We start from the raw sequence: 13,400 nt of genomic DNA, 5'->3' as shown, positions 1-13,400 counted from the left end.
GATTCTGACTTATCAACCAACCGAGATCTCGCCATATTTTCCATCTGGAGGTTCAACACATTTACCAAATCCTCACCCTTCATACACTTTCCTCTCCAACTTACCAATCAAGGAGGAACCAAAATCACCCTCATCCGACAGGATGAAATGCCATTCTGATCAACGAAGGTGGCATACGGGCACTTCAACTATGGATTCTGCCGATTCCCGCGTCAACAAGGAAAGGCCATCTCATAAGCCCAAGATGAGAGTGACAATGCCATACGAGAAGATTCACATACCAGCAATGACCGAAGAGGAACCAAAAGAGGAACCAGAAGAGGAAACAGACCTTGAGGAGGAATATCTTGACAATCCAAATGAAGTAACCACATCGATCGAAGAACAACACTCAACTCCAAGCCATGGTTCTGTCGATCCCTATATCAAATTTCTCCATGAACTAAAAGGAAATGCGTCATCAAGTTTTCCACCATACCAAGGTGAAATTCCATCCATTGAAGAACAGGCTAATGAAATTCGTGAGCAAAATGAAGCAGCCGATGCATTCTTCAATTATCCCTCCGATGTGACCACATCTCCGTATCCAAACCCGAAAAACCATTACGACGTGGTGATGATGGGTTACCGCGACCCACCTCTGAAGTATGGATACCCGAACTAGATACCACAATCACAAGAAGAGCATTTGGACCGAGCCTTGCACGAGACTGATGAGTTAAGAAAGAAGTTAGATATGGATGGAAAGAAAAAGAAGAAGATATGAGAGACGCTTCTTCGAAAGTGCAACAAGCTAACCAAGGTGGTGAAGAAATTCATGAAGGATTGAGAGGATATTGATGATAGCATGTTTACAAGAGATGAAGTTTACATGTTAAGATAGTCCGTGTGATAATGTAACATATAATGTAATAAGGATAGGAGTTTATATATCGCTTAAACGATATATAAGTATGTTGTAAAATAATATACATATCATTTTATGATATATATATATGTATGTGAAATAAATAAAATTATTTATTAAGAAAAGAAATATGTTAAATTTAAGATAAAAGATTGAAAAGAATAAAAGATAAAAATGTCACGACAAAGTGATAACCGAAAGGCCTCACGAAAGGAAGCCGAAAAACGAGAGGAAAAAGGGAAAGGTCCCAAAAATGAACGAGAGGAACCGATTTCCAATAAGTACATGAAACAAATCCAAAAGTTAGTAAAAGATGCCTTAAGGGCCGAATCTGAATTTAGATCCCAATCTTGACAAATGAAACTTTCACAATCTGCTAATCCTTCCCTAAAATCTATTTCTAAACCCCGTTCTAGACCTTCACATATGGAAGAAAGTGTGTATGAATCAAACGCTGATGGTGGGGTTCGTCAAGAATTTAAGAAACTCAAAATTTGTGGATGTTCGTTCAAAGACTTTAAGCACTATGGGCCGAAGGAATTCCATGGTGATAAGGGAGCCATCACAACCGTGAGGTGGCTTGAAGAGATGAAAACAATTGTAATTACAAGCAAGTGTTCTGATGAGGAGAGGATTCAGTATTCTACCCTGATGTTCAAAGGCGAAGCGTTAGAGTGGTGGAACACGTTAATCTTGAGTAGAGGAAGGGAAGTGATGTATAGTTTGACTTGGAACGAGTTCAAAGAGTTGTTGATGTCGAAATACTGTCCGACGCACGAAAAGGACCAAATCCAAACGAAATTCTTGGCTCACAAGGTTATTGGAACGAACCTTGGTGAGTATAACACAAAATTCCATGAATATTGTCGTTTCATTCCCCAGCTGGTTACCCCTGAATCCAGCAAAGTTACACATTATATATAGGGACTACCATGAGAGATTCGTGACATGGTATGGTCACACTTGCCACAACCCGTTGACTCCACGATGGAGTTGGCTGGGTACTTGATGGGCGGAATGATCCACAATAAGGAGGAGGATAAGAAGGTCGTAACAACACACGACTCAAGGAAAGGAGGAGACACCCGCTTCAAGGGTAAGGGAATTGACCAACGAAGGTCCAGCTTCAACCCCAGCATTCCACAATGCAAAACTTGTAAGAAATATCATAGGGGTAGATGCAACTTTGCTCCTAGAGTCTATGAATCGTGTAATAGACCCGGCCACGCAACAGTCGATTGTTGGAAGAAGTAGATGACCTGCTACAACTACAAAGAGATGGGACATCTTAGCTTCGAGTGCCCCAAAAATAAGCCCGCGACTGGGGGTACTGGTGGTAGCGGTCAAAAGAATGAGCCTAAGAAGGGAAATGCAAGAGTCTTCGTCCTTGATACGAAGAAAGCGACCGACACACCGAAAACCATTACCGGTACGTTCCTTGTTAACAACGCTTATGCTAGAGTCTTGTTTAATTCAGGAGCCAACTTAAGTTTTATAGATTATAATATATGTAATCTATTAAACGAACCTTTAATCAAACTAAATAAAACTCTAAGCGTCGAGTCCGCTAATGGCGAAACCGTTAAAAGCACCGAAGCCTTAGAAAACGGAAAAATCTTATTAACCGGTTATGTTTTGCCTATTCAATTGCTACCTATGACTCTTGTTGGTTTTGACGTTTGTATTGGGTATGGATTGGTTATCTGACAACCATGCTCGTATCCTCTGCAATAGCAAGACCGTTGAACTTCGAGTCCCGGATAAACGAACTATTCGAATTGAAGGGATAAAGACGCTGGCCGAGTTAGCCTAATCTCAATGATAAGGGCTAACAAATGTTTAAATCAAGGATGCTTAGCATTCATGGCCAACGTCACCGAAGAATCTAAACCCAAAGAAATAAAAAACGTTCCTGTTGTTTCCGATTATGCCGATGTCTTTCCCAACGAACTTCCTGGCATTCCTCCCAATCGTGATCTTATTCCCGGTACTGATCCGATCGCCAAAGCTCCGTATCGACACGCGCCAACCGAGATGAAGGAACTGAAGAAATAGCTTGACGAGCTTCTCGAGAAAGGCTTCATAAGACCAAGTTCATCACCATGGGGAGCGCCGATACTTTTTGTCAAGAAGAAAGATGGATCCATGCATATGTGCATCGGCTACCGAGCTCTCAACAAAGTTACAATCAAGAATCGTTATCCACTCCCTCGAATCGATGATCTATTCGACCAACTTCAAGGTGCTAGCTTCTTTTCTAAAATCGATCTTCGTTCCGGCTATCACCAGCTCAAAGTTCAATCCGAAGATATATCAAAAACCGCCTTTCGAACAAGGTATGGCCATTATGAGTTCACCGTTATGCCATTCGGACTTACTAATGCGCCAGCCGCGTTCATGGACATGATGAATCGTATCTGTAAGCCTTACTTGGATAAATTTGTTATCTTCTTCATCGACGACATACTTATTTACTCTAAGTCTAAGGACGATCATGAAAGTCATCTTCGAACCTTACTTGAAATTCTTAGAACCGAAAACTTGTACGCCAAGTTCTCGAAATGTGAGTTCTGGTTGCACGAGGTGCAATTTTTTGGTCACATCATCAATGTTAATGGTATTCAAGTGGACCCCGCTAAGATTGAAGCTATCTCTAAGTGGGAGATCCCAAAGTCGCCAACCGAGATTTGAAGTTTCTTGGGATTGGCTGGCTATTATCGTAGGTTCATTGAAAACTTTTCCCGAATCATTGTTCCTCTAACTTCTTTAACGGGGCGTTCGATATACATAAACAAAAGCTTACCCAAGCTCCTATATTGGCCTTGCCAGAAGGCACTAAATATTTCGTTGTATTTAGTGATGCATCTCATTCCGGTTTAGGATGTGTGCTAATGCAATGAAAGAAAGTAATCGGTTACGCCTCTCGTCAACTTAAAGTGCACGAAAAGAACTATTCAACTCACGATCTAGAGTTAGGCGCCATAATCTTTGCACTTAAGATATGGAGGCACTATATCTACGGAGTAAGATTTATCTTGTACACTGATTATAAAAGTTTAAAACACATCTTCGATCAAAAAGAGCTTAATATGCGCCAACGACGCTTGATGTAAGCTCTCAATGACTACGACTGTGAAATCGTCTATCACGAAGGTAAAGCCAACGTTGTGGCTGATGCCTTGAGTCGTAAAGAGAACGAAAAGCCAAAAAGAGTCCGAGCTTTAAGGCTAGAACTTCAAATTGATCTTATTGACCAAATCAAATCTGCCCAAATTCAAGCGATCAATGAAAACCAATTCTCCGATGAAAAACGTAACGGCACCATTGACTCGCTAGTCAAAGGTGACGATGGTATCCTTAGTATGGGAAACCGAATTTGGGTACCAATCGTTGGGGATTTGCGTGCAAAGATTATGAACGAAGCCCATAAGTCCAAGTACATGATGCACCCCGGTAGTGACAAAATTTATCAAAACCTCAAGCCAAACTACTGGTGGAATGGGATGAAAAAGGACATCGCTTCATATGTGGCGAAATGTTTAACTTGTTTGAAAGTTAAGGCTGAACACCAAAAGCCTTCGGGACTGCTCCAGCAACCCGAACTTCCCATATGGAAATGGGAGTTAATCACTATGGATTTTATAGCCAAACTTTCAAAAACGACTCGACAACATAACGCTATTTGGGTGATCATCGATAGATTAACCAAATCCGCTCACTTCATTCCGATCAACGAATCATACTCAATGGATAGATTAGCACGTATTTATGTGAACAACATTGTTGCTTTGCATGGAGTACCGCTATCTATAATCTCTGATCGAGACAGTCGTTTCACGTCTCACTTTTGGAAAAGCTTCCAACAAGCATTAGGCAAAAGCTAAACCTTAGCACCGCCTATCATCCACAAACTGATGGGCAAAGCGAAAGGACAATTCAAACGTTGGAAGATATGCTCCGAGCTTGTGTAATTGACTTAGGTAGAAGTTGGGATGACCACTTACCCCTAATGGAATTCTCTTATAATAATAGTTATCACACGAGCATTCAAGCCGCACCATTTGAGGCGTTATATGGTCGAAAATGTAGGACGCCTGTGTGCTGGTCTGAATTTGGAGAATTGTCTGGACCCGGAATAGTTCAAGAAACCACCGACAAAGTTCTTCAAATTCGAGAACGACTTAAGACGGCACGTGATCGCCAAAAGAATTACGCCGATGTCCGTCGTAAGCCGTTAGAGTTCAATGTTGGTGACAAAGTTATATTAAAAGTCTAGCTATGGAAAGGCATCGTTCGCTTCGGCAAGAAAGGAAAGCTAAGTCCTCGATTCGTTGGGTACTCGAACGTATTGGCACTGTTGCATATCGTTTGAAACTGCCCGAGGAAATGCGAGGGATACATGATGTATTCCATATCTCGAATCTGCGTAAATGTTTAGCCGATGAATATCTTTCGATGCCATTAAAAGATGTAGAAATAAATGAAAACTTAAAATTCATTGAAAGACCAATAAAAATAGAAGATTCGAAAACAAAGAAACTTAAAAGACGAACATTGAAAATCGTGAACGTAAAATGGGATTCCCGACGAGGACCCGAGTATACTTGGGAACTCGAGTCGGAAATGAGATAAGAAATATCCCCACTTATTCTCATGAAGCAATCTCGAGGACGAGATTTATTTCATGGTGGGGAGGATGTAACATCAGGAAAATTTGAGCCAAAAATGTCAAGTTTCAAAAGTCTAGGGACCAACTCTGCCAATTCCAAACTCCAGGGTCTAAAATGTAAATTCTGTTTTCCTGACCCATCGCGGTACGCGATGGATCATAAGGGAAACCCATGGCGTAGCGCGATGGGTTGTCTGACACGTTGTGACACGTGTGCCACCACGTGGAACACGATGGCACTGTCTGCCGCCACGTGTCAACACGTCCGCCACATGTCACCACGTGGCGCAACACCTGCCACGTGTCGCCACGTGGAAGTTCTACTGGGTGACTCACTTGGTCTACGTCGCGATACGCGACGGGTGCCAAGGAGGTCGTCGCGTATCGCGATGGGCTACAAGAATTCGCCTATAAATAGCAGCCTCGGGATTTCATTTCCATCACACCAAAACACACATACCACTCCCTCTCTAACATCTCTCTACACCTCGAATTTCGTGCCCTCGATCCACCTCGGTAAACGTGCCCGAATCCTCGTTTTCTGTGCCATACCTCGATATTCGTGTCACTCCCCGAAGACATTCCAAACAAGAAGGAGGTGCTCTCCCGACAATCATCTCGAAATACGTACCGTGAAGAGTTGGTGTCTCGATTCGCGTGCCCAAGTGGAATATTGATCAAGGAAGGTTGATAAAGAAAATGGCGTCGAAATGCTGCCCGACTGTGTAGGGTTTATTAAGCCAAGAAAAGGTAGGCATAATGCCCGAATAAAATAATAATAAAATATTATAAAGGCTTAATGCCCTAAGTCGAAATTATACTCGATGCTTCAAAATAAAAAGAAAGTGAATAACAAAGAAAAGAAAAGAAAGAAATATAAATGTATATACATGTGAATATATTTATAATTCTTTGTTATAAAATATTATTTTAGTATAATGAGTATTCTTAAATAATAAAAGAAAAGAATACGTTTCTTAAAGAAGAAGAAACGTAGGGTTTTTATAAATAAACTAAAGGTTTATAAAGATTATTTTTTAACTAAAGGTTTTAAAGTAAAAAGAGATTTTGAACTAAAGGTTCCTCGATATAAACAAGACTAAAGGTCTTAAGCCGGATCGTGTATCCGACTAACAAAAGTTATACTCGTACTATAGGTGCGAGATAGCAAGGGAAAGACCCGCAGACGGTGTTGGAAACCGATCCCAATCGAAAGGTGAATACACCCCACTTTTACAAACTAGTTTTCAAACGAGTCACTTGATTATTGTAAACTTTACATGAGACTAAGTGTCTTTAAAAACATTGTAAATAAGAGTATAAGCCTAGCCCTTAGGCTGTAGTATACGTTTGTCTGGATCCTTACGTATGTGGAATGCGGTGGGCACATCGCACCACGCTTGGTCACGACCTCCAGCCACGATGGGCCGGACCTAAGTTACATTCGAGTGAGACTGATCATGCGTATATTTATGGTACCTAAGTTATGTCTAAACGCTGCGGTGTTTTGCTGAGGTGACCTAGTGTAGAGACTCGAGTTTATAATGATGTTGTTTAACTTAGTTATTCCTAAGCCAAGATGGCCCGAGACTTACGTGGTCTCGAGGGGTGATTAAGTAAAAGAAAATATTATTGCGTCAACATATTCACCAGCATTCGTTGCTGACGTATTTTTAATATTTTGCAGGTAACCAAGATTATAGCTTGAAAGACGAAGAGCTCAAGAATCCGATGGCTCGGATAATTTTGTTTAAATATTAAAATATGGTGTTTTTGTAAAACACATAACAAGTAAACCTAAAACAAGACTTTTGTCTCGTATTTTGTGTTGTAAATATTTATAACTTCAATCCACGTGTTTTTATAAGACTTCCGCATTAACCCGCTACTCTGATTTATATACAAATGTGGTACCAACTATTGATCACAGTCCTAGGCCTAAGATGGGGGTGTGACACAAATGAAACCCCAGAATAAATGATTTCGTCCTACAACTCAAAATTATGCCCTAACTAGTTCCGATACGAAACAAGATACATACAAAGGGTTATTGCTGAAGTGTCGAAAGTGTAATTTGAATCATAGTGGTGAATGTCGAACGAACATATGTCAAAGTTGTGGAAATATTGGGAATTATGCCCCTAGTTGTAGAACTATAATGGATACTCCAAACCGACAATCTCAAACAACCCAACCACTCCGTCCACAAACACCTAGACCCAACCAATTCGGCAACAACCTATTTTGCAAACCCCACCTACAATGAACCTCTGTAGTACAGGAAACCTTAGAAGATACTGCCCCAAACTGAATCCTTGTGTAGCAAGATGACAAAACCATGGGCAAGCATCAACTTCTAACACAACTAGGGGACGCGTTTTCGTGATTGGAATGGGCGAAGCTTGACAATATACCAATGTAGTAACATGTACATTATTAGTTTCTAATCTGTATGCTTCCATTTTGTTTGATATGAGCTCCGATAGAAGTTTTGTATCTGTTAACTTTTTACCTTTGGGGAATATGCCGGTTAGTGAACTAATATATCCTTACACTATTGAACTCGCTTAAGGTAAGTCTATGATTGTTAACCAAATAGTTCATAACTGTCCTTTTATCCTTCTCGACCAATCTTTCCTTTTCGACTTACTCCCAATAGAATTAGGAAGTTTTGATATGATAGTCGGTATGGACCGGCTATCTAAGTATAAGGCAGAAATCGTTTGTAAGGACAATACCGTTAAAATTCCTATTTCGGACAATGAAGCAATCACTATACAAGGAAAAAATATGGTATTTTTTTGCCTTTCGTATCTCATCTTAAAGAACTAAGATACTTTCGTCAAGGTTGTATCGAAGATGTGGCAAGTGTAACAATTAAGGAAACCGATGAAAAATGTTTGGAAAACATCCAAGTGGTACGAGAATATTCAGATCTATTTCCCGATAAATTACATAGTTTACCACCGGCGTGACAAGTCGAATTTCGTATTGACCTAATATGCGGAGCCGCTCCCATTGCAAAGGCACCTTACCGACTTGCACATTCTGAAATGAAATAACTATCCATTCAATTACAAGAGTTATTGGATAGGGGTTTATATGACCTAATTATTCACCTTGGGGAGCACAAGTTTTGTTTGTGAAAAAGAAGGATAAAAGTTTTCGAATGTGTATTGATTACTCGGAATTGAACAAAGTGATTATTAAGAATAGATACCCTTTACCTCAAATTGATGACTTGTTTAACAAACATAAGGAAGCTAAATACTTTTCGAAAATCGACTTTAGATCTGGCTATCACCAAGTGAAAATTCAGGAGAAAGATATCCCAAAAACAGCCTTTCAAACTCGGTATGGTCATTATGAATTTATAGTTATGCCTTTTGGGTTAACCAACGCACCAACAGTATTTATGGATCTCATGAACTGAGTCTGTAAACCATACTTTGACAAATTCATGATAGTATTCATTGATGACATTCTGATATACTCAACAAGTAATGAGGAGCATGAGCAACATCTACGAGTAATTCTTGAGCTATTAAGACAAGAAAAACTATATGCAAAGTTGTCCAAATGCGAATTTTGGCTGCAAGAGGTGAAATTTTTTGGACACATTGTAAACCAACAAGGAATTCAGGTAGATCATAGTAAAATAGAAGCTAATAAGAATTGGCAAACTCCTAAGTCACTAAAAGAAATTCGCCAATTTCTGGAATTAGCTGGATATTATTGGAGTGTATGACTGGGGAGAAGAACAAGAAAATTCATTCCTATTGTTAAAACAAAAGTTGTGTGAAGCCCCGATATTAAGTCTTCTAGAAGGAACTGATGACTCGGTAGTGTATAGTGACGCATCTTGTAAAGGTTTAGGATGCGTACTGATGCAAAGAAACAAGGTGATAGCCTATGCCTCCCGACAATTAAAAATACAATAAAAGAATTAAACAACTCACGATTTTGAACTGGGAGCAACTATCTTTGCAATTAAGATATGAAGACATTATTTATATGGTACAAAGTGCACACTTTATACATACCACAAAAGCCTACAACACATATTTGATCAAAAGGAACTGAATATGAGACAAAGAAGATGGGTAGAATTGTTGAACGACTATGATTGTGAAATTAAATACCATCCAGGCAAGGTTAATTTAGTAGCCGATGCCTTGAGTCGAAAAGTAAGAATTAAATTTTAAGGGTACGAGCACTTGAAATTATTGTTCAAAATAGCCTTATTAAGCAAATTCGTATCACCCAATATGAATCTTTAAAGGAAGAGTTCTTAGAAAAAGAAGACTTGTATGGAAACGTGAAGAATTTTGAAAAAAAAACTGATGAAATACTTTACTACAAGAACCGAGTTTGGATTATGACTCTTCATAATTATCGTGAATTAATTCTTCATGAAGCGCACAAATCCAAGTATTTTATTCATCCAGGTACTGACAAAATTTATAAAGACTTGAAAAAATTTTATTGGTGGCCTGGAATGAAAAAGGATATAGCCGTGTATGTAAGTAAATGCGCGACTTGTACTTTTTTTAAGGCTGAATATCAGAAACCTTCTGGAATATTACAAAAACCTGAAATACCCCAATGGAAATGGGAACAAATTACAATGGACTTCGTTACACACCTTCCCAAAACTTCCCGAGAACATAATGCAATTTGGGTAATTGTAGACCGACTTACCAAATCTGCACACTTCATCCCAATTCGTGACAATTACACTACTGAGAAACTAGCTTGAATCTACATTGACGAAATCGTATCCCGACACGGTGTACCACTTTCATATATTTCAGATCGGGATAGCCATTATACTTCTCATTTATGGCAAGTTGTTCAAGAAGCTTTGGGAAACCAAATAGACCTGAGCACAACCTACCACCCTCAAACCGACAGCCAATCCGAAATAACCATTCAAATTTTAGAAGATTTGCTTCGCGCTTGTGTGTTAGACTTTAAAGGTAATTGGAATCAACTAATTGAAGCATTATATGGGTGGAAATGTAGATAACCACCTTGTTGGACAGAAGTGGGTGATACTCAAGTTACAAGGTCTGATTTGATTCAGGAAACAACCGATAAAATTTGCAAGTTTAAACAAAAACTGAAAGCCACTCGTGACCGACAAAAGAGTTATGCTGATGTTAGTAGAAAACCATTATCTTTTGAAATAGGCGACAAGGTGAATCTTAAAGTATCCCCATGGAAAGGTGTTATAAGGTTTGGTAAAATTGGTAAACTAGCTCCGAGTACATTGGACCTTTTGAGGTTATTGCTAAAATTGGTCCCGTAGCCTACTGACTTAAACTACCTCTAGAGTTAAGTTCTAGTCATGATGTTTTCCATGTATTGAACTTGAAAAAGTGTCTGACTGATGAAACGACTATTGTACCACCGGAAGATATGCAAGTAAACAATAAGCTAAACATAGTAGATGAGAAAACCAAACACTTACGACACGACAAAATTTCTTTGGTAAAAGTCTTGTGGAACTCACAATAAGGACTCGAATATACTTGGGAATTAAAGGATGAATTTTGAAAGAAATACTCACACCTATTTCCCAAAAATAAACCCGTTGATACATCGAGTTTCAAGGACGAAATTTCTTAACGGGAGGAGAATGTGACATTCATGACAAAACGATGTACACCTTATTTGCTACGTAATGATTAAGCAGTTAACTGGTTAGTTCGTATCGAGTAAACAATTAACCAAGTGATACTGATTATGAGTCGAATATACCAGAGGACCATATACGAGTGATATATGTATTTTGATAACTAACATATTGATATTATAGCCCTAGTACGTGCAAAACCACTTAAACGAGATATTATAGCCCTAGTACGTGCAAAACCACTTAAACGAAAATATTTTCGTTTTAACTTACGCTATGAACTTAAACTTGATCGTATGTACCAAAACAAACATTGAATCATCTGTCAAGCCAAAAAAGACTTAGAGAACACTTACATATGATGTTTTAAGCAATCCTTGAAAATATAATGGAATTTTACAACGATTTAGTATGTTTTTCTTATTTTACAAAATTGAGTCGAAAAACACTTGTTTTCGCACTGATTTTCGCACCCGAACTATTTTTCGCATAAAAAACCGAACATAAACTAAATTTGGAGTCGTGATTTCACATTGGCATGCAAAAAGAGACAGCTAGTGGCTAAAGGAGGGGCCCTTGGGGACCCCCAATATGGTGGCTAAAAAATAAGCACCCACCCCTTTAGTATACCCTCAAAGTTAGATATTTTTCTTGATCATTTCACACCTATACTTCACATACAACCTCTGGCCAGCTTTAAACTTCACTTTTAAACAAGAAACTTCATGGTAACAATCAAAATTTTGATGATTTTATGTAAGATTAATTCTATTTAAACATAAGTAATCATATTTTGATTAAAGAAAATCATGTTTAACCATCCAAAACCCATTAAAATGATCTAAAAACCTACTTTGATCTTAAACATGGTTAGTAATCAGAAACATATGGTTTTTAGGGAAAAAAACACGAATTAGGGCGTGCATATCGCGCTTTTACGGTTTAAAACCCTAACCGAAATCCTAAGTAAAAAAGGCTTGATGATTGATAATTTATGCTTGGTTTTGGTTGCACTTGATCTATAGATAATCCATATAGCTAACCAAGGACCCAAAATCTTGAAAACCAGGCTTAACCGATCGAAAAGCTGCAAAGGTAATACTTGAGACACTTGTTTTGGGCTGTACTCAGGGATATCGGGGATCATATGAATGAGTTCCTGTCCAAATTTAATAATATTTCTATAAACGGAGAATATTTGGCGAATATATTACTGTTTATTGGCGAATTATTATGAAAAATAGTTAAACTACTTGAAAAATTATGAAATTTTGTAGATGACCAAGAAATGATATTATAAGTTTACACAGAAAATTTGGGATCAATTTGAAAAGTCTAGATATGGTATGTGAATTTTCTTTTAATCCAGTTTTAATAGTCGAAATATGCGAAAAAAGGTATTTTAGATAAAGAGTTAAGTTCTGGAAATTTTACAGGGGTTATTTGATGATATTTTGGCCTTTCAAATAAATTATCGGGTTTCTAAAGAATTGTTTGGTATAAAAGGGCGGCGTATCGTTTAATTATAACATGTAATATGAATCTTTATAAATAAATATACAATACTAAAAATTCTGGAATTATTATTATAAAATTCTAAATATTTTAATTTGCTTCGAAAATAATCTCATAATTTATATATAATTATATAAATAGTTATAATAATTTAAAGGTTTAATTTATATATATATTGATAAAACTGGCAGCGTTATGTTTAACGAACTGACTGGTATGTCAAAATATCAAAAGTGGTCAAATATCATAGTGTTGAATGAATTTGATAAAAAGAACTTTTTACAAGAGTTCCGGACAATTCGGGTAAATTGTACGCATTTTGTACAATCAACCCCGTATGAAAACGGAAACAAACCCGTCGGCAAATCCAGATACTGAAACCCTAAATTTCTTTTATAAATTGAATCAATTTATCAAACTGTACGTTTACTTAAGTTTGTGTGATCTTATCTATTATCGAAACGTGTAAACGACCAACTTGGCCAGGCACGAAAAACTTTGAAACTGAGCCAAAACCGATATTGATTATTTGACATTGTATAACGTCACGATCTTTGACTACTAGTATGTTCTGGGCGTAACAGCCATACCCATACTTGATATACAACCCGATTTAGTTTATTAATCGTACTAGTATTAACAATGCAATACCGACTATTGGAGTTGAGCTA

The sequence above is a fragment of the Bidens hawaiensis genome, unplaced genomic scaffold (genome assembly GCF_021521415.1).
Source record: "Bidens hawaiensis isolate Kalapana, Puna unplaced genomic scaffold, B.hawaiensis_p1.1 tig00029014_1, whole genome shotgun sequence".
Lineage (NCBI taxonomy): Eukaryota > Viridiplantae > Streptophyta > Magnoliopsida > Asterales > Asteraceae > Bidens > Bidens hawaiensis.
Note: the sequence above shows the minus strand (reverse complement) of the source record.